Raw genomic sequence first — 24846 nt, forward strand, 5'->3', positions numbered from 1 at the left:
TCTGAAGCACTCAAATGCCACTGCTGCCCCACCCTACAGATTCATTCTGATTGTGGCTCTGTCTCCTCTTCCTCCCTTCTTCCATTATTTTCTCTCCATCTTTTGTGTAAAAGGTCAAAGAGAGGGTCTGAGTACCAGGTAATATGCCACCTGGTACTGTGGCATATTGTTTCTCCTGGTTCATAGTTCTTTAAAAGGGATAGTTCTCACCTGTCGTTCTAAATACATACATTTTTTTCTCTTCTGTCAAACACAAAAGTTTAATTTTCAGGAGCATTTTATGATTCCTTATTGGTGCTTTTTGTCATTTTGGAGCTTGACAGCCCCAATACTCATTCATCACATTTGTATAAGGTATTATAAGGTAAAGAGCAGCCAGGATATTCTTCAGGAATTAACCTTTTGTGTTCTACGGAAGGAATAGCCTTTTGGTTTTGGAAACGATATGAGGGTGAGTAAATTATGACAGAAGTGTCATTTTTGCATGAACTATCCTTTACCATGTTTGACTTCAGGGTTGTATAGTTGGTAAAGCTGGGCCAAGACCAGAGTGACTGGGCAACCTGTACTTTGAGTTGGCTGTTGGTCTGGATTTACTGACCACAGGGAGACAACAGAAAGAGCCAGAGAGGAGAAGGAGGGGAATGCTGAGTTTTCCTCACTAAGAAGTGCTGGGGCAGCACACTCTGTTCCCTCACACAGAGAGACATTCATAAACATACAACCTGCCTCTTTGCTCCCTAATGCACCTGCGCATAAAATGACCTGTGCAAAATCTCTCCAAGGAGAAGAAAAGACACAGCATCAAAAAAAGGCTGTGTTGCAATAGAGGCTTTAAAGACCCCATGAAATTGATAGATGAGTGTAGTTTTTTTTTTTAATGAATAATGACGTATATTGAAACAGGAACTCTGGGCAGGACATTTCAAAGGGCTTGTCTCCTTCTTTTTTTAAATAGCCAAAAGCCTTTAGTTTCCATCAAAGTCATGGACCATGATTTGCTACAGTGTAGGTTGTATAGAGCGCGACAGCCTGGTTCCAGAAGTACAAATCCCATTCATTTTCTCCACAGGGGGATAGATTTTTGACGATAACTTATAAACCTTAAAAGACAGAATTACCATGAGCTCCAAGGCTGTTAATTTATCATACTTGCTTCTGTTGAAGCCATCAATCTGTGTTATGCCATCTTCATTTTTTGTAGATTGTAGTTCATTCCATTATTATGTTAAGTAAATAGTCTTCAATTTTCTAATACTTAATTGATTTAAATCACAGTTTGTGATTAACTCCACCTCGATTCACTTTGGTGCTGAGATTTGGTTTCATTGGTTAGAACTCTTTTATGAAGGATTTTATGCAATCCCAAGAACCAAGATGTCTGAGAAAGTGGGTGGACAATGTTGCGCTTTTTAGGGGGAGGGACATTCTCATTTTAGGGCATTTGAGTCGTGCAGCATGAGTCAGCAATATTTTTGGTCAGTTTTCTTGGAATAAAAAGACAGTACATTCTAAATGCTTATACTTATGCTAAAAGTAAATGTTGTCTATTCAAGTAAGCTTCTATGGAGTGCACTAGCATATAGGTGGTTTCAAATCTAATAGACATGGACTAAATGCCACAAAATTCTAATTATTATTTCATGGGGTGGCAAAAGCACACTTTTAAAGGACAGCTTCAATTTAGTTGCATCTGGTTTCCTGGTTAAGACTCCTACCATTTGCCAAGTTTCTAAAACACAGCACTGGATATCACCCGAATTAGTGTAAAAAAAAAGGCAGGCTGTACGTTCAGTTCCAATACTACACACAACAGACACGGCACATAAGGGACCGGGTGTGACACAGAGGTTTCATACTGGGTGTACTGGTGGAGCCGGAGCGAGAGAATGTGGCGGAAAGATGGCGTGAGCAGGCAAACAAGTGCAGCGGAGAGGATGGAGTGAGTGCACAGTTTTCAGTGATATTACGATCCTGTAACAGGATCTGCACGTTTCCATGCCTGTGCTTCAGAGCTCCCCTCCCCCCTCACCTCTACACTGTGCTATTTAAGATCCGGAGGGTACCGATTCCCACAAACACACTTTCTGTCTTTCTAGCTTTCTCAGACACCTGCAGATACGAATGCACAAATGTCAGACACACATCGCAAGCATGCTGAGAAACACTTCAATACCAATTTTAAAAAATGATCACAAACGTCAAACTGGTACACCAGATGACAACAACCACAATTACAGACATAAACAATTCACACACACGAAAGACAGTCAAATTTCCTTTGAGTGTTCAAATAATAAACACAATCCTGTTTACAACAGCAGACAGTTTGAAAAAGTGATGCTAAACAAAGAAATTAAAGGCAGATGAGAAGTGAGAGACAGAGATAAACACTGCACTCTTTATTATTATTTCACAGAAGCATTTCAAGGAGATAAGATGTTTTACTGTACTCTCCATCTAGACTCTGTAGTACTTAGTGCAATTTGTTGCAGCGCAAAGATGGAGAGGCATTTGTGTGGGAACTCCTGATGAAGACTGAATGACACTGAGCACAAGCCGAATCAGACAGACGATAGGACTGTGCTAAAACAATCATATATTGTATCAGAGAGAAAGTCAAGACAGATGGACAGACGGTAAAGCCAAGTCGTAATAACAGTACGAGAAGGAAAAATGTTACAAAATCGAGTTGGCTTGTACAAAAACGTACCTAGCATAGAGAAAAATAAACAAATCATGTTGTTATGTAGTTTAACCGCTAACCCGAACCTAACCATAAATTCTAACCCAGGGGTCGGGAACTTATGGCTCGTGAGCCACAAGTGGCTCTTTGTTAAAAATCAAGTGGCTCGCCGGGTGTCTCACCATTTACCAACACATGATCGTTTAAAACTTTCTAGATTTAATTTTCCTGCAAAAAGTGTGGGTGTGATTGCAAAGCTTGAATCATAGACACTGTTTTGATTTCCTTTCTCCCGAATTTGTCATACAGCCTACTCCTGGTGAACAAGGTTTGAAATCAACACCTGCCAAATGCAGATTTTTTATGCACAGTGGCGGGTCATTTTGCTGTGTAAACCACTGTGGAGAGCGATATATAAGACTTCTCGGAATGACATACTGTATGACAAGAAATTAGACACAAATACACGCATTTGACGAAACGTGTGATTATATTTTGAAGAACAGACAGAAAAAAATGCCGCCGATGCACGTCTGATTTGATATATGTGTGCAGCGAGCTCTGCTATTCACGAGAGCAATGAAAGCACTTCTCTTAGACACACACATGCATGTTCTGGGCCTCGTTTGCCAATAACTATTGATCTTAGCGGTTAAGAGCATTTTCTAGGAGTGATTTTACGAACGTTCATTATTTTTTATGTGCGCCCTGGGTGTGAAATAGCATCCGCCACCCGCCAAATGTGAAGAGGCTCAATCCAGTTCGCGAGCTCCTTGTCCAAATGCAGGTATTTCATGCATGAGTAATTTTGCTCATCTACCCACAACAGGCGGGTGACCTGTAAGACATCTTCGGAGTGACACATGACAAGAAATGCTGTTAGTTACAAAGACATGCGCTTGAAGAAACGTTATTATATTTTTATTATATAAAAACAGACAAAAGAAAAGCCGTCATTGCTCGTGTCTTATTCGCTGTTTGTTCTGAGGAGTGCAGCGGGACCCTCTCTCATGGAACACAAAAGAGTTATCACTCCTTTTTCTCTGTTTCATTCATCTGAAAACTTTTTGTAAGAATAATGTCATCTATGAGAATGCTGCAAATGTTCTCCGATCATCTCAGAAGGTGCCGTGAGTTTCGCTTTATTTCCACGGCGCAGTTCACTTTTAAGCATTGTGAACGCAACTCTGTTATATATAATATATATATATATATTAAAGAAACAAAGTAGTGATTAAATCATAAAATAATATGACACCTTGAACCTAAAATTGAGTTCTATTTTCTTTTCTTTAGGCAGCATAATCTGTATTACCAAAACACAATACAAACACATTCGATAAGAACACACAATGGGCAGCATTTTTTTGGGAACACATGGGAATTTATTAAGCTTATTTATTATGATTATTATTATTATTATCTTTACATTTATAATTGTCTTTAGTTCTTAATTTGTAGGCTATTAGTAAATTTTTCACCTGTTGTGATACTTACATGATAGCAAATGGGGCCGTTGGAGACGGTAAATGTCTGGATTCGTGGAGGTGGTCATATATAAGATTTTTTGATCACTTCATTATTTTAATTGATTTTTCAATTTGTTTAAAGTGCAATACGAATTTAGAAATGTATTTTAAGTTTTTCGTGTTTCAATAAATTAATGTAATTTTTAAAGCAGAATCAACAAAGCAAAAATATTCACTGACCCTCAGCAGGGGGGTTAACGATATAATCGGATATCACGATAATTTTTTAAGGCGATTATCTTTCAAATATTTTTTTTACATATCGCCCAGCCCAAAAGGGAAGTGAACTTTTTCATGAACAATTGTAAACTGAAGTAATTTTATGGAGATCAGTTCCACATTACAACATGTTACCTATTAATTGTTGCATATTTGTTTTCTTTTTGTGTTTCTGAGTAGTCTATGGGCATAATAAACATTTTATTTTATTGAAAAACTTAGTAAAATAGAAAATAGTAAATTATTAGTTTGTGCTATGGCTCTTTCCAAAAAATGCATCAACCAAAAATAAAACAATTGGCTCCTCAGTGAAAAAAGGTTCCCGAACCCTGGTCTAACCCCTTACCCAAACCCTAAACCTAACTATGATTTAATAGGAAAAAAAACTTTAGTATACCACAGAAGAAAGATAACATTGCGGTTTAGAAGGACACAATGGAAGCATATTGCAGGTTATTGACATACATTAGCCATTTGTACTACATATAAACAATTTTGATTTCGCCATCTCGTACAAATTTGTACAAGCTGTCATAAGACTATGCTGGTAGGGCTGTGCTAATACATTTATTGAAACATAAAAATTTGCATTCTCATGATATTGCATCAATACTATAGATCCTTGTATTTATATACAATATTTTATAAATATACAATATATTTTATTTATGTATGCATACAATTTTTCCTACAGTTCAATTCATGAATAAAATTCAAGCATTGCAGTCAGAGTCACTTCTTTGAGGTGGCATACTGGACAAAAGTGAAGTATACTTTCAATCAAGATCCAATTATGATATTTTGATGCATCACAATGTTTTGAATTGAGAGAGAAGAGTGGCACGAGAAAAGACAAAGAGAGAGAACTGTAGATGGAGAAAGAAGGAGAAAGAGAGGGATATGTGTGAGACAGTAAACACAGAGCGATTGAGACAGACAGATGGAGAACTCTCACACAACACCAAACGAAAGTTGCAGGGGTCAGGCAACATTCTGACATCTTAAACACTAACAAAATAACACGTCTGTAACTGTTACATGCTGAATCTGTACCATTCCTCTGCCATACCATCCCCTCCCCTCCATCACTTTGTATTATTAAATGGGCAAATTTTTCGGTCCAGTTTTCTGCGCTATTCAAACAGGAAGCTTTGGCGAGACATATCAACTTGTCTCTTTTTTAACATTCAATAGCTTTACTTTACATCACAGCCATGAACCATTATTTGCTTCTTGCTAGTTAGTTGCAGGGGAAAGGGACATTCTCAGTCTAGAGAGCATCTGATTGGACAAAAATTTGTGTAGTGCAGCATGAATCTTCAATATTTTTGGTTAAATCTTATCTCATTAAAAGTGAATTTTGTCCACTTTTAGGTGTACACTAGCATAGATGGCTTAACAGCTTACAGAAATGTTCTTAAAACCACAAATTATGATTTCATTTAAGGTCTTAAATGTAATGTAAACTGTATTTGTAGATTTGTCAAGTCTGCAAAGCTGTCAAACAAGTGTACAAAGTGTCTGTTGCTCTACTACTATTCATAAGAATGTGACCTCATGCATATTACCAAAAAGTGAGATACAATAAAAGCCAAACGTCAAAAAACATGCAAATGAGCCTCCACTGCGTGGCCATATAAGAATTGAGAGCAGTCTGCCTTCACTTTAAAAGTATGTAATAGAGATTTGGATCAAAACTCATTCTGAAACTGATCCTATGTGCTCTTCAAATGATCAGATACAATGTTTGCTTGTAACTGCACTTTTGGCCCACTTGAATTATTGAATTATATTCCTTAGTCAAAGGAAAATAATTGTTATTAAGAATTCATAGAGGTTTTATTTTATTTCTCTTGTATTATTTATGTTGTTTTGTTGCAAATAGTTGTTTTGTGTGAGGTCACCATTAGGGTGATCGGTGTACCCTTTAGTCAAGTTGGACCCTGTTAACTCTATTTCATTTCACTTTGTGCATGTGCAACTGACGTACTGGCATATATGCATTTCGGTGGACAATTAAGTTTCTTTTATGACTGACCTAGAATTGCTTATAATCTACTTTATTTGAGCTGTGTTACTGTATGATCTAAATTTGAGTCAATTAAATTTAAATTAATAAGTAGAAATAGAAATATAAAAAAGCAAATCTGAGTTAAGTCTACTTGCATCTACTTACTTTAACTTAAATAGTTAAATTCATTCTATATGAACACCAAGTTAAGTGAACTTAATTACACAAGTTTTGGATACGCCATTCTTCAATTTAATTGAGGGAACATTAGTGTGCACAACATAAGTAAGGCAAGATTAAAGCTACTCATATACGTCATTCTCGTGTTAAAAAACAGCTAAATGGTAGCAGAGAGAGGAACGCAATTCAAACCGGTTCGACCAGAGGGGCAGAAGGCTTGGAGCACTATGGGAAGGCATAAGACAGGCGTGCACATACACACAACACACGTTCAAACAGAACTACCCACAGTTTAAGTGAAAATAAAACTAAGCAGGCAACAGGTGAGCACTATGTGAAAGGAAATTAAAGGGTTAGTTCACCCAAAAATGAAAATTATCTCATCATTTACTTACCCTCATGCCATTCCAGATGTGGATGACTTTCTTTTATCTGCTGAACACAAATGAAGATTTTTAGAAGAATATCTCAGCTCTGTAGGTCCATACAATGTAAGTGAATGGGTGCCAAATTTCTGAAGCTCCAAATGCCAATAAGGGCAACATAAAAGTCCAGATGTCACTGGTGGTTAAATCCATATCATCAGAAGTGATATGATAGGTGTGGGTGAGAAACAGATCAATATTTAAGTCTTTTTTTTTCTTTTTTTTCTATAAATTCACCTCCCTGCTCAGTCAATATCCACTTCACTTTCACTTTCCATTCTTCTTCTTCTGTTTTTGGTGATTCACATTCTTCATGAATATCAACTCCTACTGGGCAGGGAGGAGACTTTATGAACAAATGTCTTAAAAATGCATCTGTTTCTCACCCACACCTATCATATTATGTCTGAAGATATGGATTTAACCCCTGGAGTCATATGGATTACTTTTATGCTCCCTTTATGTGGATTCTAGAGTTTCAATATTTTGGCACTTGCATTGTGAGTACCTACAGAGCTGAAATATTCCTCTATAAATCTTCATTTCTGTTCTGCCGAAGAAAGAATGTCATACACATCTGGGATGCCAGGAGGGTGAGTAAATCATGACAGAATTTTCATTTTTGGGTGAACTATCCCTTTAATTAAAGTCTAATAAACAGTACTAAGCTATCAGACTTCTTTACATTACTAGTGCTGTATTACTGTATAAAACCTCATTCCAAGAGATCAAACTATTTTATCTGTGATTGAAACAGCAATATATAACTGAAAATACATTTCGACAAATATTTAAGACAGCAAAGACCGATATCATCTGTGAAATAATGCCCAAAAGACAAACTACACCTAACAGTTAGAGATGCAGTTAGGGGACCTGGGTAGCTCAGTGGTAAAAGACACTGGCTACCACCCCTGGAGTTCGCTAGTTCGCATCCCAGGGCATGCTGAGTGACCCCAGCCAGGTCTCCTAAGCAACCAAATTGGCCGGGATGCTAGGGAGGGTAGAGTCACATGGGGTAACCTCCTCGTGGTCACTATAATGTGGTTCATTCTCGGTGGGGCGCGTGGTGAGTTGAGCGTGGATGCCGCGATGGATGGCATGAAGCTTCCACACGCGCTATGTCTCTGTGGCAACGCGCTCAACAAGCCACGTGATAAGATGTGCGGGTTGACGGTCTCAGACGCGGCTGCAACTGGGATTCGTCCTCTGCCACCCAGATTGAGGCGAATCACTATGCGACCACGAGGACTAAAAAGCACATTGGGAATTGGGCATTCCAAATTGGGAGAAAAAGGGGAACAAATCCAAAAAAAAAAAAAAAAAAAAAAGAGATGCAGATATTATCCTGGTCCAACTTGCATAAACTTTACAGGGTAAAACATTAATGCTGAGCACAATGCTCAAATCCATGAAGTCATAAAGGTGTTTGAGAAGGGAATTATAGACACTAAACACACCCACCCTGTGACATTTACTATTAATTGAGGGACAAATATCTCATTTTACTTCTGTGACTAGTTGCAGGAAGGAAGTGCACATTTAAAGATGACACAGAGAGTACAGCATGTAAATGTCACAGAGTCAGTCTTTTTGTTTAAAGGAAATAAGGTATACGATGAACTGCCTGATGAAAGCAAGGGGTTGTAATCTACTTTGCTTAATGTGAACCAAGCATTCACTAGAAAATCCAACTGGACCTTGATCCTCTGAATGTACTGTGTGTGTGTGTGTGTGTGTGTGTGTGTGTGTGTGTGTGTTGTCCACGTGAGATATTCGGACTTTGAATACCTGTGTGTCTGACACAGGATAGCAACTGCAAAATAACCGCTGCACTGAGTTGTTCACAGATTACACAGACTTTGGAAACACAACAACACACAACAAAGATAAATAATAATCAGCTTTAAGTGATGAAAAAAAGCAAGAGTGTGAGAATGCACATGTGAATTTTCAAAAACAGACAAGAAAGTCCAGGGTGGACATGAGACTTTGCTCACTCACTGAGACCTACAGATACTGTCTCTCAAAATCCTTCCACTGCCATTTTCCAGCATGTGAATTTGTTCCATGACGAGCAATGAAAGCCAGCAGATGCATTTATTTATTTTAGTCACCTGCCAAATATCTACAGTGTCAAAGCCAATTGAATGCATACTTAGTATGTAACCACTACCAAAATCACCCATTTACAAATCATTTCTATTTCAACAGACGAGTCAACATGCAACTTTGTGAGAAATGATCCAACAACAGTTACAGTACAGCGTAACATCACACTCTCATCTAGGTTAAGACTCATGGAAAAACAAAAAAAGACACTCAGTTTCAATGGAAAGCTGTCTGTCTGATTCTGAACCTCTGTCCAGCGGGTTCCAGCTGAGCTTTTCTGGACAAAGAGGTTCGAGCCGAGCTCTCTATAAGCCAAACTGGATCTGTAAATACTTGTTTTCAACACTTAAAAACAGATACTTTTTTAAAGTATCTGAAAATACACTTGTACAATAGGGCCAATTAAATTGTCTTCTCACCCTAATTGGTTTTATGCTATTTTTTTAAAAAAAAAAAGGTTTATGGACTTTATTTATTCTTATTCTTTGAACTCAATTTTAATTTTTTTTTCAACATGTCTGACATGTTTTTGTTGTCTGTAAAGCATTTTGTAAACACTTTAAAATGTGCTGTATGAATAAAGCTTCACTCTAATAGGAGTCAAATATTCAGAAATCAGATTATGAGGTATACTGTTTGATTCAATTATAAGAGTAGATTCGGTTCCCAGGTTCCGACCAGTTGTGGCTTGGGTTGCGACATGCCTCTGAACTTTCCGAAGATCGCGCAGAGCGCCAGACAACAATATGCGAATAATATGTGTATGACTGTTGCCTTTGCTATGTGCAACATCAGTGACACCGCGCGCCTGTTACATGATTTCAGTTATTTATGAATAAGATTCGCGCTTACCTCGTCTACTTGAAGTGGAGGTATCAATTCAAGCATCGGGAAGGATCTGTCTTTTATTCTTGACGACAGCTGTTCCGAATCCGAGTCGGTACCGATAAAACTCTAGCGGCCGAAGAGGAAGGTCGGCAGTGGGTTTGTGGAGAGAAAAGGTCCTCTAGCCTAGTGCTTTAAAATACTGTACAGTCAGTCACTACCAACCAACACAATCGCCTTCGAAAGTGAATGACGTAGAGTGAGACTTCTGCTCGACTACACAGAGCCTGGCCTCGGAATAGTCCAGCCCCTACACACGCAAGCACACCCGACATGCTTCCACCCATTAACTCTCGGGCATTGTCTCAAAACTTAGCAGGCTGCCTACACAGATAGCATGATGATGGCGCGTGCAGCGCATTTGGGCATCACAGGCGCGCTCCGAGTCAGCTGCACCGAGAGTGTGCGCGAGCATATCAAACACGGAACGCGACTATAATGCATAAAAATGCTGTCTAGGTAGGCAGCTCAATAGGTTTTGTGACACAGCCCCTTTCTCTCTCTCTTTCTAGCACACAGGCACACAGTGTGAGGACTGACAAAAGTTATAGCAGCCTACATGCATTGTTTCTTCTGAACTTACAACATTAACACAAATAATTGAACTATTGTGTAATTACACTGTTACAACTTTAGGCTACTGAAAATTATAAAATATTTTGGCTGTATTGAAAAAAAAATAGATGTTCTTCAATGCATACAATGTAGATATATTGTATACAATGAAAGGGTTTTCTTTGTGAAGGGTGTGATTTTTTTTAGGGCAATGTGCATGTTTGACCCTAGTGCACAACAGATGCATATGACCTTATGCTCATATAGTTAACAAGCTATCAAACTGCCACCACATGGCCTAGGACTAGCACTGCATGGCTCTAAAAACTACAGAATATCCCCATACATTGGAATTCAAGCAGTATAATAACTGATAAAAGATGAGAATAGTTTAATGAGTACTATAGTTTAATAATAACATTAAATTTGATAATTAACAGCTGAAATGCAGCAAACATTAAAACAAATTTGTTGTTGACATTATGCCTTATCAGCAATAACCAACCATGCAGACTAGATTTGACATTTTCTGATGAAAATTTAAGTAGTGCTTGTCCGTACAAAACTTGCCACCACAATGCTAGGGTGTTGTGCATAGTTGCCAGGGCATTCAAATGTGGTTGCTAGGATGTTCTTTGTAGCTGCTAAGACATTGCAATTGAGGTAGCTAGGGTGTTATGGGTGTTTAAAACTGGCTCAAGTCAAAAGGGGCTCTCTAGACATGGGCCAGTAAGCAACCACTTGTCAGCCAATAAGCCATTTAGTTCCCTTCAATGTGTATCAATATTGTGTGTGTGTGTGTGTGCATGTTTTATTGTTTTATTATCTGGCAGGTCTGATCACTTAGAGAGGTAATCACTTACCTCAATCCTCAATAAGTCACACAACTAAGTCACACAGGTATCATTAATAACGTTGCATGAAGCAAATATCTGATTGTCTTTAAATGTCATCAGATGTGTGAAATTTCTTCTTCTTTTTTTTTCTTCATAATTTTACACTGGATGCAAGATGCAAGCTGACATATTCTTCTTCTGTGCTTCCGAGCACTGCATCATCCCAGAATTAAATGCTTCACTGTCTGTTCTTACTTTTAGACTTGACCAACTGCATTTATATGGCAATCAATTACTTCCAAAATAAACATTCCAACACAAATAAATACACTACTGTCTCTTTAGAGAGAACTTGCAATGCAATGTGATTCACTGCCACCACTGCAATTCTGATAAATATTAACAATGACATACAGTAGGAAACAGGTCCATTTAGTGAATGCTGTTCATGTGCTGTGCATGAATAAAGAGTTGGTGAGGCTTAAGAGCCACCGTTGCCAGTATATCTGGCACTGAGGCATTATGACTGGCGCGACGCTCACCTATTTTAAGTCTGCAGCATGCTTAGATTTAGGGCAGCCAGCTCAGTAGCTAGCCAGTTCCAATGGTTCATCAACTCTGTTAGAGAAAACCTTGCAACAACTGTGAATTCCACAAAGGACACTAACTTCATTTAAAGTCTAAAGCCATTTTTACACAGTATTTCTTGCACACTTCTCATATTGACTTCTGGTCCAAAAGCTAAAGCTATGGCCCTCAAATATTTGCAAAAAAATAACACAAAAAAGTGAATCTGTGAATCTGTTCCTGCCAATCTCAGTGTCATTATAAATGAGGAGGAGAGTGCAGAGCATAAGCGAGTTTCTAAATAAAGAGTTCAGGTCAAAAACAGGAAATGGCTCAGTGAGCAGTTGAGGTAGGACGCAGAAGTGTTGGCCGCTGGGCGGCATCTACAACATCCCCTTTGTTCCTCAACACTACAAGCAAGGAAGCACAGCCCGTCCCTTTTCTCTCTCTCTCTCTCTCTCTCTCTGCATGTCTTTCTCCCCTCCCTCTTTTTCTCTCTCTCTGCCTCCCTCCCTCCTTCCCTCTGCCTCTGCCTCTCCCTCCCTCACACTCCAGGCTCTCTCCTGTCCCTCCTGCCTTCCTTTATGACGCCTTTCTTACACATTGTGACAGTGCATGTTCATTTGTTGCAGGAACCTCCCACCAACTGTCTCTTCAGCAGGAGCACGGAACATGGCACGAACAGCGTGGGCAGTCATTCAAAAAAAAAAAAAGCATGAGTCACTACCAAATAATGAACAACTGCTTTATTTCCAAGACTAATCTTGCTACTACATTCTTTGGGTGCATTCTTTATACACACACACACACACACACACACACACACACACACAGGCAGCAAAAAGTTTGGAATAATGTACAGATTTTGCTCTTATGGAAAGAAATTGGTACTTTTATTCACCAAAGTGGCATTCAACTGATCACAATGTATAGTCAGGACATTAATAATGTGAAAAATTACTATTACAATTTGTAAAATTAAACACTTCAAAGAGTTCTCATAAAAAAATCCTCCATGTGCAGCAATGACAGCTTTGCAGATCCTTGGCAATCTAGCTGTCAGTTTGTCCAGATACTCAGGTGACACTTCACCCCACACTTCCTGTAGCACTTGCAATAGATGTGGCTGTCTTGTCGGGGACATCTCACGCACCTTATAGTCTAGCTGATCTCACAAAAGCTCAATGGGGTTAAGATCCATAACACTCTTTTCCAATTATCTGTCGTCCAATGTCTGTGCTTCTTTGCCCACTCTAACCTTTTCTTTTTGCTTTTCTGTTTCAAAAGTGGCTTTTTCTTTGCAATTCTTCCCATAAGGCCTGCACCCCTGAGTCTTCTCTTTACTGTTGTACATGAAACTGGTGTTGAGTGGGTAGAATTCAATGAAGCTGTCAGCTGAGGACATGTGAGGCATCTATTTCTCAAACTAGAGACTCTGATGTACTTATCCTCTTGTTTAGTTGTACATCTGGCCTTCCACATCTCTTTCTGTCCTTGTTAGAGTCAGTTGTTCTTTGTCTTTGAAGACTGTAGTGTACACCTTTGTATGAAATCTTCAGTTTTTTTGGCAATTTCAAGCATTGTATAGCCTTCATTCCTCAAAACAATGATTGACTGATGAGTTTCTAGAGAAAGCTGTTTCTTTTTTGCCATTTTTGACCTAATATTGACCGTAAGACATGCCAGTCTATTGCATACTGTGGCAACACAGAAACAAACACAAATACAACGTTAAGCTTCATTTAATGAACCAAATAGCTTTTAGCAGTGTTTGATATAATGGCAAGTGATTTTCTGGTACCAAATTAGCAATTTAGCATGATTACTCAAGGATAAGTTGTTGGAGCGATGGCTGCTGGAAATGGGGCCTGTCTAGATTTGATCAAAAATTACTTTTTTCAAATAGTGATGGTGCTGTTTTTTACATCAGTAATGTCCTGACTATACTTTGTGATCAGTTGAATGCCACTTTGATGAATTAAAGTACCAATTTCTTTCCATAAGAGCAAAATCTGTACATTATTCCAAACTTTTGGCTGCCAGTGTATATATATATATATATATATATACACATGGATCAGCCACAATAGTAAAACCACATGCATAATATTGTGTAGGTCCCCCTCATGATGCCAGACATCCCACATCTCAGAATAGCATTCCGAGATACTATTCTTCTCACCACAATTTTACAGAGCGTTTATCTGAGTTACCGTAGACTTTGTCAGTTCGAACCTGTCTGGCCATTCTCTGTTGACCTCTCTCATCAACAAGGCATTTCTGTCCACAGAACTGCCACTCATTGGATGTTTTTGGCACCATTCTGAGTAAACTCTAGAGACTGTTGTGTGTGAAAATCCCAGGAGATCAGCATTTACAGAAATACTCAAACCAGCCCATCTGGCAAAAAAAAAAAAAAAAAAAATGGCACGAGAGGGACCTACACAATATTAGGCAGGTGGTTTTAATGTTGTGGCTGATCGGTGTATGTATATATATATATATATATATATATATATATATATATATATATATATATATATATATATATAAACTCATGCTTTTTAAATTTATTTAACATTCTTTGTGTTTCTGGTCCTTTTTTATGTCACTGATTCTTGAGATCAACTGATAAACATGTCTTACATACAAAAGTCCTCTTTATGTTAAAAATCAAGAAATTCTGATCTCTATAGTTCCACGTCTTCATCTACTGATGAAGATATTAGAAACTTTGTGAAACCATTAGAACTTCCTAAACTGATGACTGAGCAAAAAAATTGAGATAACCTTGGAGGAGCTTGGCGAGGTAATTTAGGCTCCGGGGCCAGACGGCTTTGCCGCTGAATTTTTTAGATGTTATGCTACAGAACTGGCTCCACTTTTGCTAGAAGTTTATACGGAATCATTAAAGAATGGAAAGCTTCCGTCAACCATGACACAAGCCCGGATCAGTCTGATTCTTAAAAAGGACAAATATCCAAGTGAGTGTTAGAGTTACCGTCCAATTTCCCTGATCCAGCTAGATGTTAAAATATTGTCAAAACTTTTGGCTAACTGATTAAGTAAAGTTATGACATCTCTTATACATATAGATCAGGTGGGGTTTATTCGGGGCTGTAGCTCTTCTGATAACATTAGGCATTTCATCAATATCATGTGGTCAGTGGCGAATGATCAGACTCCGGTTGCTGCCATCTCACTTGACGGTGATAAGGTGTTTGATATGGTAGAATGGGATTATCTTTTTAAGATTTTAGAAATGTATGGGTTCGGGAATACTTTTATTGGATGGATTAAGTTACTTTATAGACACCCGGTATTGGCAGTATAAACAAATTGATTAATTTCAGATTATTTTACTCTGGATTGGGGCACCCGGCAGGGTTGCCCTCTTTCCCCATTATTTTTCTGTTTTGCCCTGGAACCATTAGCAGCTGCGATAAGAGAAGAGGATGATTTTCCAGGGGTAGTGGCGGGAGGTGTGGCACATAAGCTTTTGCTTTACGCAGATGATATTTTATTATTCGTCTCCGACCCTACTAGATCTATGTCTTGCCTCCACAGAATTATTAATTCCTTTTTTAAATTCTCAGGATACAGAGTCAACTGGTCTAAATCCAAAGCTTTGGCTCTGACAGCATAATGCCCAGTAACGGCTTTTCAGTCGAGCACTTTCCAGTAGCTCAAACAGGGTGTTAAGTATTTGGGTATTTTATTCCCAGCAAATTTGTGTGATTTAGTAATTTTGACCCTTTAATAAAAAGTGTTTCGAGCAATGTGGGCAGGTGGGCTTCATTAAGTTTATCTATGATTGGGAAGGTTAATATTATTAAAATGAATTGTATTCCAAAATTCAACTACCTGCTAAAATCTCTCCGTATAGATGTCCCCCTCTCTTATTTCAAGCAATTTGATAGCATAGCAAAGTCCTTCATTTGGAATGGTAAACGTCCCAGATTACATTTCAGTAAATTGCATAGGCCGATTGACCCAGGTAGGCTAGGCCTACCCGACATTTGTTTTATTATTATGCATTCGGTCTCCGACATTTGGTTCATTGGTTGCTTCCACCTGAGAGAGCCCCTCCCTGGTATGGTATTGAACAGGAAGTTCTTGCCCCTATTTTGCCATTACAAAGCCTTTCTATCAAGCTAACCGGAGAAGTTAAGTTACACTCCGTTATCTTGCATTTGCATGCGGTATGCACAAAAGTGTCCAGAGTATTTAATTCTGACATTTATTTAAATGTTGCTTCGAGCATATGGCTGAACCCAAAGTTATGCATTAATAAATCCCCTTTCTGTTGGACAGAGTGGATTGTGAGGGAGGTTAATACACTCGGTGACCTATATGAGAGTGGAGTGAAGAGATCCTTTGAAAATATGGTTCAACATTTTGGGATTCCCAGGTCTCAATTCTTCAGGTATTTACAGCTGCACCACCTGCTCTGTACTAATTTTGGGAGTAGCATCCACCCCCCTAAAGCGGCTGATACTCTGGGAGTGGTGATTACTGCTTTTGGAAAAGGTCATGAGGCATCTGTGTATTACTCCCTGCTAATTCAGAATCTGGGGGATGGAGCTTTAACTTCTCATTTCGGGAGTGGTGCACAGAGATGGGCATGGACACCATTTGAGGTGTTGTATAGAAGGCTAGGCAACCGGGAGCTGTTTGAAAAAAAAGTGTTGAAAAAAATACATTTAAATATATTTACATTTAAATGTAAATATATATATATATATATATATATATATATATATATATATATATATATATATATATATATATATCAATTATATATATATTTCATTTTTTTTTTTTATCTGCGTGTGTACACGGGCTTGACCACAGGGATGTTTGTTGGGGGTCAGGTTGGGGATTGGGAGGGGGTAAGGGAAGGGAAATAATGGGGTTTTAAGGGGGATAATGGTTGACTCTGTACATGAATGTTTTGTTGTGTTATGTGTCATGTTTGAGGAGCAACCAATAAAAATGTTAATCTGAAAAAAAAAAAAGAAAAAAAAAAAAGAAATGTATAATAAAAATACTGAAAAAGTTAAATCTAAAGGAATGTGTGTACTCAGGGCATTTATGAATTTTATTTTTAATTTCATTGGAATTTTTTTAAATGCATGCTCTATACTTGAAAGCACAAGTAACTTATCCTGTCCTCAGCAAGAGGTCACAATGTTAAACTGCCAAAGTGTTTAAAAATGCAACACATTCATAAATATAAATATCAAATGCAAGGTAGGGATCTGTAAGATATCAAATAATACATAAAGTAAACTTAAAATTATATTTTCCATAAAAAACTGCCAATCAAAACTGTGTCCTTGCTTTGCGTCATCTCAACTTTTTTATAATTCTGAATAAATGAGACAATGTCATGGTCAGCTCTAACTCTGAGTACCCTTTTCCCACTTCCTTCTCATGGTGGATGCAACAGTAAGGCACATGTCCTGGTAAGTTTGATATTTTTTTATATTTCAAACAAACAAAGTTTAAGTCTCTGCGGTCACAGCTTCAACATGTCAACACCCTAATTGTGGAATAATTTTGGCATTTTAGTTTAGGTTATAGAGGAAGCTTCAACTGAGAAAAAAAAAACCAAAATGGCTTCAGTGTACAAAACATGGTTAAGATGGAAAATATTACATTTTGTCAACTACTTCAGAATTTTCAGAATAGTGTGAAAACAGAAAAAAAAATTTATAGAATGTATTTTTCACTTAACTCCTTTACTGAACATCATTATTAGATCATTAAAGACTTTACAATCTTGTTGGATGGATCAAATTAAAATAGCATGCTTTTTAGTGTGTCTGGCAGAGTTGACACAAATTACAGTATGATGTAAGTTATGAAGTGAACAAATGTCAATTTTCAGAAAAGTGTTTGTTAGCTGAGACCTTTGTCTACAAATATGTCCATTTCAAATTAATTCAGTACTAACAATATAAAAACTAAGAAGAAGAACTCAAGAATAAGCGATGTTCCTCTGACATTATATAAAAACTCATTAGATAGATATTATTGAAGCTGTATTCCTCTGTTTAAACCCAGTGTAGACATGTACTTTTATATATATATATATATATATATATATATATATAAAGATGATTGTTATCCAGTATAATGCTGTATCTGTCTGCAAAGTTACATTGTAGAAAAATACAATAATACAAATCAAAGTAAACAACTGGTTGGAGTGTACTTCTACAGTATGCACATCAATCAAAAAATCTTAGCCTGTGAAAATTATTTAGTTTTATCACCTGCGTCTCTGAGACCCTAAACATACTGTACAGAATGTAGCATGGTTCATGAAGGACGTGTAAAGTGTGTTAAAATTTTCTAAAGTCTGGAAAAAGTCATTGTTGTACTTGATGTTTAGAATGCTTTAAAGCTAAACGTGCAACGGATGTCAAGATTTTCACTGAAAACTGACGATTTTGAGAACTGAGAACTGACTGAATTTTTGGGTTGTTTCTCCCAAAACCTAACGTACACCTTCAAAAGATTTGAAATGTGACACACTAGCCACATGGACTTTTATGATACTTTTGGGTCCTTTTTTAACCTTGTGCGACCCCGCGTCCACATGCGTGGACGTTGTATTTTGGCTTCACTATACGCAACGCATAATTTCAATTTATTTAAACCGACTGAATACTGGTCACAACACTCTAGACTGTCACTTAAGAGTTAAACTTCTGGCGCACCACATCACATGACATAACAGCATGGAGTCGATTTCCGTGAAGCGCTTTTATGGGCGCAGAGCCAGCAAAAGTGCCTCTGGTATGAAACCTCTACGTTTTTTGGGGCGTAAAACATAGCATCTCTAGTTTTGTTTGATATGCCTTTTTAAAGAATTCATTCATTTTCTGCGTGTCAGTGCGCTGATAAACATGATTTCCACAATCGTGGATTTTGTGACATTATTCCCTCAAAAGTTGAAAAAAACATCTGAGTTATTTTGAATGACTTTCAACATTAACACATCTGTCGCTCATTTTGCTTCATTTTAATATATATTTTGTTATCTTTTATTTTATCACTGTACAATAAGGTTCTATTCATTAACATTAGTAAATGCATTCCAATGTTTACTGTTTCATATTGAGAATCAATGGGTTCATCCAAAAGCTGAAAAATGTTTGCTTTCAGAGGCTTTATATGGAGTTAGGATGAAAATAAGATGCATTTTGAACTGTTCTGAGACCAGTGCAGACAAACAGCACACTGGAGGTTAAGTCATTCAATAAATAGGGAGCAAGGAGACATCCTATAGCTTTCATTGCAGCTAAGTGCATTCACTCCTAAAACCTGACCAAAAGTTCAGTTTCAGGCTGCAGATTATGTTTGGACTACTCAACATGTTTGGCATGAGACAATGGTAATCAGTACATAGATTGAGAATTTATAATGCAAAATTTTATTTTAACATGTTTGGGAGTGGTTGGATGATGCTGGCCATTACTTTGAATAATAATTATTTATTCAGCTTTACAGAAAATCAGCTGTAATGTATGTAAAGTCTCAAAAACATGAATAACCAACACTTCTGGAAACATAGTAAACAATTTGATGGAAGACGGACTTTCTATGGCTTGGTATTATTTAAAATTTCACAACTTAGTCCTGCTGTCCACATATGTGGACATCAATTTAGGAAAACTATTTGCTCTAGAAAAGACTCTTTTATATATTTTTTGCTTGTTTATTAGGTGCTACAGTAGTTACAAATAGCAAAAGCAGCCACGCTCGGGTCTCAGGAGGTTAAGCTTTAAAGTGAATCATTATCAACTGCCATTGTATTGAAAAGACAGAAGCAAATATTAATCTCTATTTGTGTCCCGCAGAAGAAAAAAAAACCTCATACAGGTTTGGAACAACAGTTCGAGTAAATTATGACAGAATTGTCAGTTTTGGATGTGCTATTCCTTTAATAAACCCTACCTCACCAGGTATTATCTTCACGGCATTACATACACACAAATATATAAGGAACATTACGTAAAAAAAAAAAGAAAGGCAAATCAACAGGTCTCAACTGACTGTAATGTAATATAGAAATCATTCTACTCAATGGAATGATGACAGATATTTGGTGTTTATATCAGCAGAAGTACTATGAAATCACACTGCTCTATTACACAAAGTCATGCAAACAAAAGAGCTGCTTGATTGCAGTGTTGTCAGTTACAGGCCTCTTCAGGGTCCCAGCGACATAGACACACAGAGAAATGGTGCAAGCAGAAACAGCACTGAATAAACTACTTTTAAATCCCTCCAATACACCACAGTCCACTACACTCCTCCTCTACACTGTGCTGAGGGCCCTTGGCTTGCCTGTCTCCCTCATTATCTAATTTGGCTCATTAGCCATGTGGACACACTTCAGCAGGGGGTACTCTCTCATTTTAACGTCATAATTAATAGCAGCCATCAGTAAATAACTGCAGTTGCCCATAGGCTTGGGCAATATATTAATATATTAACTCGAAATATATAAAGCAACAAAGTGAATATCGCAATGATATTACTGTTCTTTTTATTTGGCTATCAATCTTCCTAAAGACATCTTAATTTCAAGAAATTATTATTTTTTCCCTTCACTATTCTTCCTTGTATTGCAACTCGCGAGAATAAGAGAAACGCCAACCAGAGAATTAGTGATCCAATGATTCAAAAACTCAATTAAATCAAAACTCTGTTTCAGCATCATCATTCAATAATGTCAAAGGATTTTCTATGTAGCATTTTTTACTTATAAAAATGTTTCTAAATATACAGTGTGTGGGTAAATATTTTTGTTTACTATGTATTGTTATATTGGTGCACATAAATTAAAATGATTAAATCTCATTCTTATTTTAATTTAGTGAAAAACATGCCTTCATTATTTTAAATTGGATTTTTACTGCGCTTTACTTCTTATATTAAACATTTTGAATCCACAACAATGGCGGTTTGGTTGAAATTATAGTTCTTCTGGTTGAAAAAAAAAATGAGCCTTTTAAGACATTTTTAAGAAAATCTATAAATAATAAGATATAGGGCATATTGAATATCATCAAAAGGCTGAAAATATTAAGATTCTCTTGACTAGATTACACAGCCCTTAGTGGCCAGGGTAGGTGAGGAGTTAAGGCCGGTCTGAAATCTGATTCCCTTTTGTTCTTCATTTATTTATTATTTGCCCTGGTCGGTCTGTGTCTGTGGTACACTTCGTGCCAGGCTGTCAGGTAAGCGTGACATGATTCTTCCCCATGCGAATCCAGCTGTCCACTTTCTCTATGACCGATGTTACAGCATTCCTCCCTGACATCTTCACTCAGACTCTCACAGCCCAACTCCACTGACTGCATACATTTGCTACAAAACCTGAGTCATGTATGACTGCAACATTTTAGAATAAGAATTAAAGAGAAATATGGGCAGAACTGAGTGTAGATATTTGTGGGTATGGGAAAGAGTGTGTTTTTAGCAGGAAGTGGACAGATAAGCAAAGGAGGACAGAGTTGAGAACTAGATAAAATTGTCCTAACATGATCAAGAAGGGGAATTTACAAGTAGGTGAGACCGAGGCTAGTTATAACATAGGAAAGTTGTCATATGAGCTACTGTATATCTCAGTTTGCGAAAACAATGCTTTTGCATTGTTGCATTACATTTTTTTTTTTTTTTGCTGCTTTTTATTATTATTATTATTATTATTATTATTATTGTTGTTGTTGTTGTTTCATAACAGTATTGTTTTTTCTAATTATTTTCTGCTGAAAAACATATCCGCTGTTTAATGGTGGGTTTTATTGTGACACTATATCCCAGACAGTGTGACAACATACCCAACTGGGGCCTTTTGTCACAAAAGGTCAACATGTGTTCAATAAACTGTATCTTTAGCCAAGCCAAAACTGCTGTGCCTTTACAGAAATTGACTTTCAAAAGTAAACCTTCCTTGAGAAATATTCACATAAGTAAAATTTGTGACAAGCCCCAGTCTCCCCTACACTAGAGGTGGGAAAAAATATCGATATTTTAAAGTATCGTGATATTTTTTCTCATGATTTTGTATCGATATTTGCACACCAAATATCGATATTATTTACATTTTTCCACATTAATATTGTGGTGATGGAAAAAAAAATTCTCTTTACCAAATCAACCTAGGAATTGAACAACAGCCCCTTAGAAGTTATCATGCTTTACACATAACGACCCTCCCTTACTTAAATCTATCACGATTTTACAGTAGTAACATTAACTGAGGTATTTTGACAGTAATGTTAGTATCATATAAAATAGGCTAACCTTTTAAATGAAATCTATTATCCTTTTGTGTATTGAAACTGTGTTGTAACAAATAATGTTTTTTAAGTGTTTAGGCTACTATTGTATTCATAAATACTATAATATATTTTTAGAAAGACTAGCTAAAATGACCTAACTACAGAAACAGGGAGCCATTATGGCCCTATATGCTTATGGCTTTGCATTGTACATAGATATTAGAAAATAAACTGGCCTTATTTTGTAAACTGCCACTTTTATATAAATTTAATAATGCATTTGGTGATTTGGAAATAGTTCTCTTAAGTCCGATGAAGACGAATGAGAAACATTGAGTGAAATATCGCAGTATATCGTAGTTTTGAATAAAAATACACCAAAAATAAGGAATCGCAACAAGATCGTATCATGACCTAAATATCGATATTATATCGTATCGCCAGTTACCTTGTGATTCCCTCCCCTCCCCTATACTAGCCTTTTGGTGATAAGAGTTATTTTTAAATAACAAGAAAATTAGATACACTGCCATGATAATCACCTCAAATAAGGGGAACATGAGATAAATGAAGCATTATTCTGAATCATCCGACACTGCTGTCCCTAAGGTGCTGTGTATTGAGGTGAAGAATTACAGGCTATGAGGCAAGCCGTGCTTTTAAGAAAAAGTGAGCAAAAGCTGAACTTTGTGTACACACACTTGTGTTTTATCCCATTTCCATGGTGATTATGCAGAACAATACAGTACTGATATAAAACAGGGTTTTCCTACCCTCTTCCAGACATGTGTGCACGTGCACACACACACACACACACGCCCCAGCTGGAGCATAACCAATGCAGTGATGGCTGTGGTTTTCAAAGTGGACTCCATATATGACAGGGCACCATACATCATGCTGTTTTTATCTTTCATTCTCAGACAATCCTGGCTGGGGCTGGAGAATTTCAAAAAGCTCAAGACGTGTTTATTGTGAGCAACATTTTTGAGTGGACACATTGACCCAGAACCAGCAGAAAGGTCCAAGTCTTACATTCAAGAACTTGTCGTTTTACTCTTGATTTGTGTGAAAGGGAGTAAAAATCATTGTTGTAGTGGCGCCTCTCGTGTTTATATCACTACATAAAATGAGCCAAGTAAAAATTATTTTGCAAAAATGTAGGTATAGTAACGTGATTCGATGAGACCAGGTTGGATTAATTCATTCCACAAGTGAAAATCACTAATAATATGGAAGTACCAACATAAAGTGAGTAATATTCATATGATCTGAGTGATCAGCATAAGATACATGTCGGCCCCAGTGAAGTGACCCGCTCCATGTAAATTAAAACTGCTTTTATCAAGCTCCTATGATCAAATTTAAACACTGTGTCCACTGGTTCTTCATTCTTAATACATCATGTGTGCAAGTAATTTGCCTTAATATCTGTAAATAATGTATGTAAATAAAACTATCATTAAATACATGGGCGAGCACAACAACCTAATCAAGTCTTTCTTGTGTGTGTCTGGGCACTTAATGCCAAATGAATTATTGCATTCCTATTGTGCTATTCATAGTACACAGCTAATGCAACAAACACAGTACCAAACCCATGTTGGGAGAGACAGTGATTGTAGAAAACAAGTAGCTTTACAGTGGCCACATTTGATGGAAAACATTTTGTTTTCATGACTTTTTTTTCCCTCAAGCTGACTATTTCAATAAACATTCCAGCATTTGGACATTACCCTGTCTACAAACTTTGAAACTATTTTCATTCTGAGCTCTAAACATACCTGATGTTCCTCCTCTTCATATTAAGCAGTTGTTTGGTGGGGCACAGCTGACAAAACACAGCACCACAAATTAAAAAGAAAAAAAAAAAAAAGTTGATTTTGTGATTATTAGTCATAGCTGTAGATGTACAGTCTGTGGCCTGAGTCATAGAAGAACATGTTTTCACTAGCATTTGCCTGTTTTTTTGTTTTATTTTCTTCTACAAGGCTTGAAACTAGAAGACATGACAAACAAGAGAAAAACAGCAGGATTCAAATGAAAAAGGATCAAATGTCTTGATGAAAAAAAAAAACTCATACCAAAAGAAATAATTTAGGTATTTTAGGCTTCTGCAATCCAGCACCTCCACGTCTCTTGTGTTTTCAAAATTGTGGGCTCCAAAAGAATGTCTTAAATCCCAATTTCCATGTTCTTCTTTTTCCCCCTTTATAATTCTGGCATTTTGTGGTCCACTATTTCAGATTTTTTAGTAGCTGTTTACTTGGATACATTACAGCATTTGTTGCCATGTCTACTCCATATTCAATGGTGTTTGGAAGAGAATGAAGCCACAGATGTCACTAAGAATATCAAACACAGAAAAATGAAAGGCACCAGATTTCTGAAGATTGTGGGTAATGAAATGATGGGATGACCAAAGCCACTGTTTGGATGCAACTTGGGATAATTGCAAAAGTTCATGAGAGTAGAATGGATCGTGAAAGAAATGTTCTTTTGTATCAGATTTGTTCAATGTAATGGTCAATCCAAAT

General features: G+C 37.1%; 1 protein-coding gene across 10 annotated transcripts in view; it reads right to left on the reverse strand.

Moving 5' to 3' along the window:
* The window catches only part of sertad2b (SERTA domain containing 2b), a 63633-nt gene that overhangs the window by 10991 nt on the left and 27796 nt on the right, over positions 1–24846 (reverse strand). For 2 of the 10 annotated variants that reach the window (XM_051651686.1, XM_051651691.1), the window contains exon 1: positions 10015–10265. The exons of 7 other annotated variants lie outside the window; for them this stretch is intronic. The gene's annotated coding sequence lies outside the window, so the exon portion shown is untranslated. Of the gene's footprint in view, positions 1–7020; positions 7143–10014; positions 10266–24846 lie in introns of those variants that run through there. One more of the 10 variants, XM_051651692.1, reaches the window with a different exon arrangement.

This window comes from Myxocyprinus asiaticus, chromosome 23 (genome assembly GCF_019703515.2).
Source record: "Myxocyprinus asiaticus isolate MX2 ecotype Aquarium Trade chromosome 23, UBuf_Myxa_2, whole genome shotgun sequence".
NCBI classification, from domain to species: Eukaryota; Metazoa; Chordata; class Actinopteri; order Cypriniformes; family Catostomidae; genus Myxocyprinus; species Myxocyprinus asiaticus.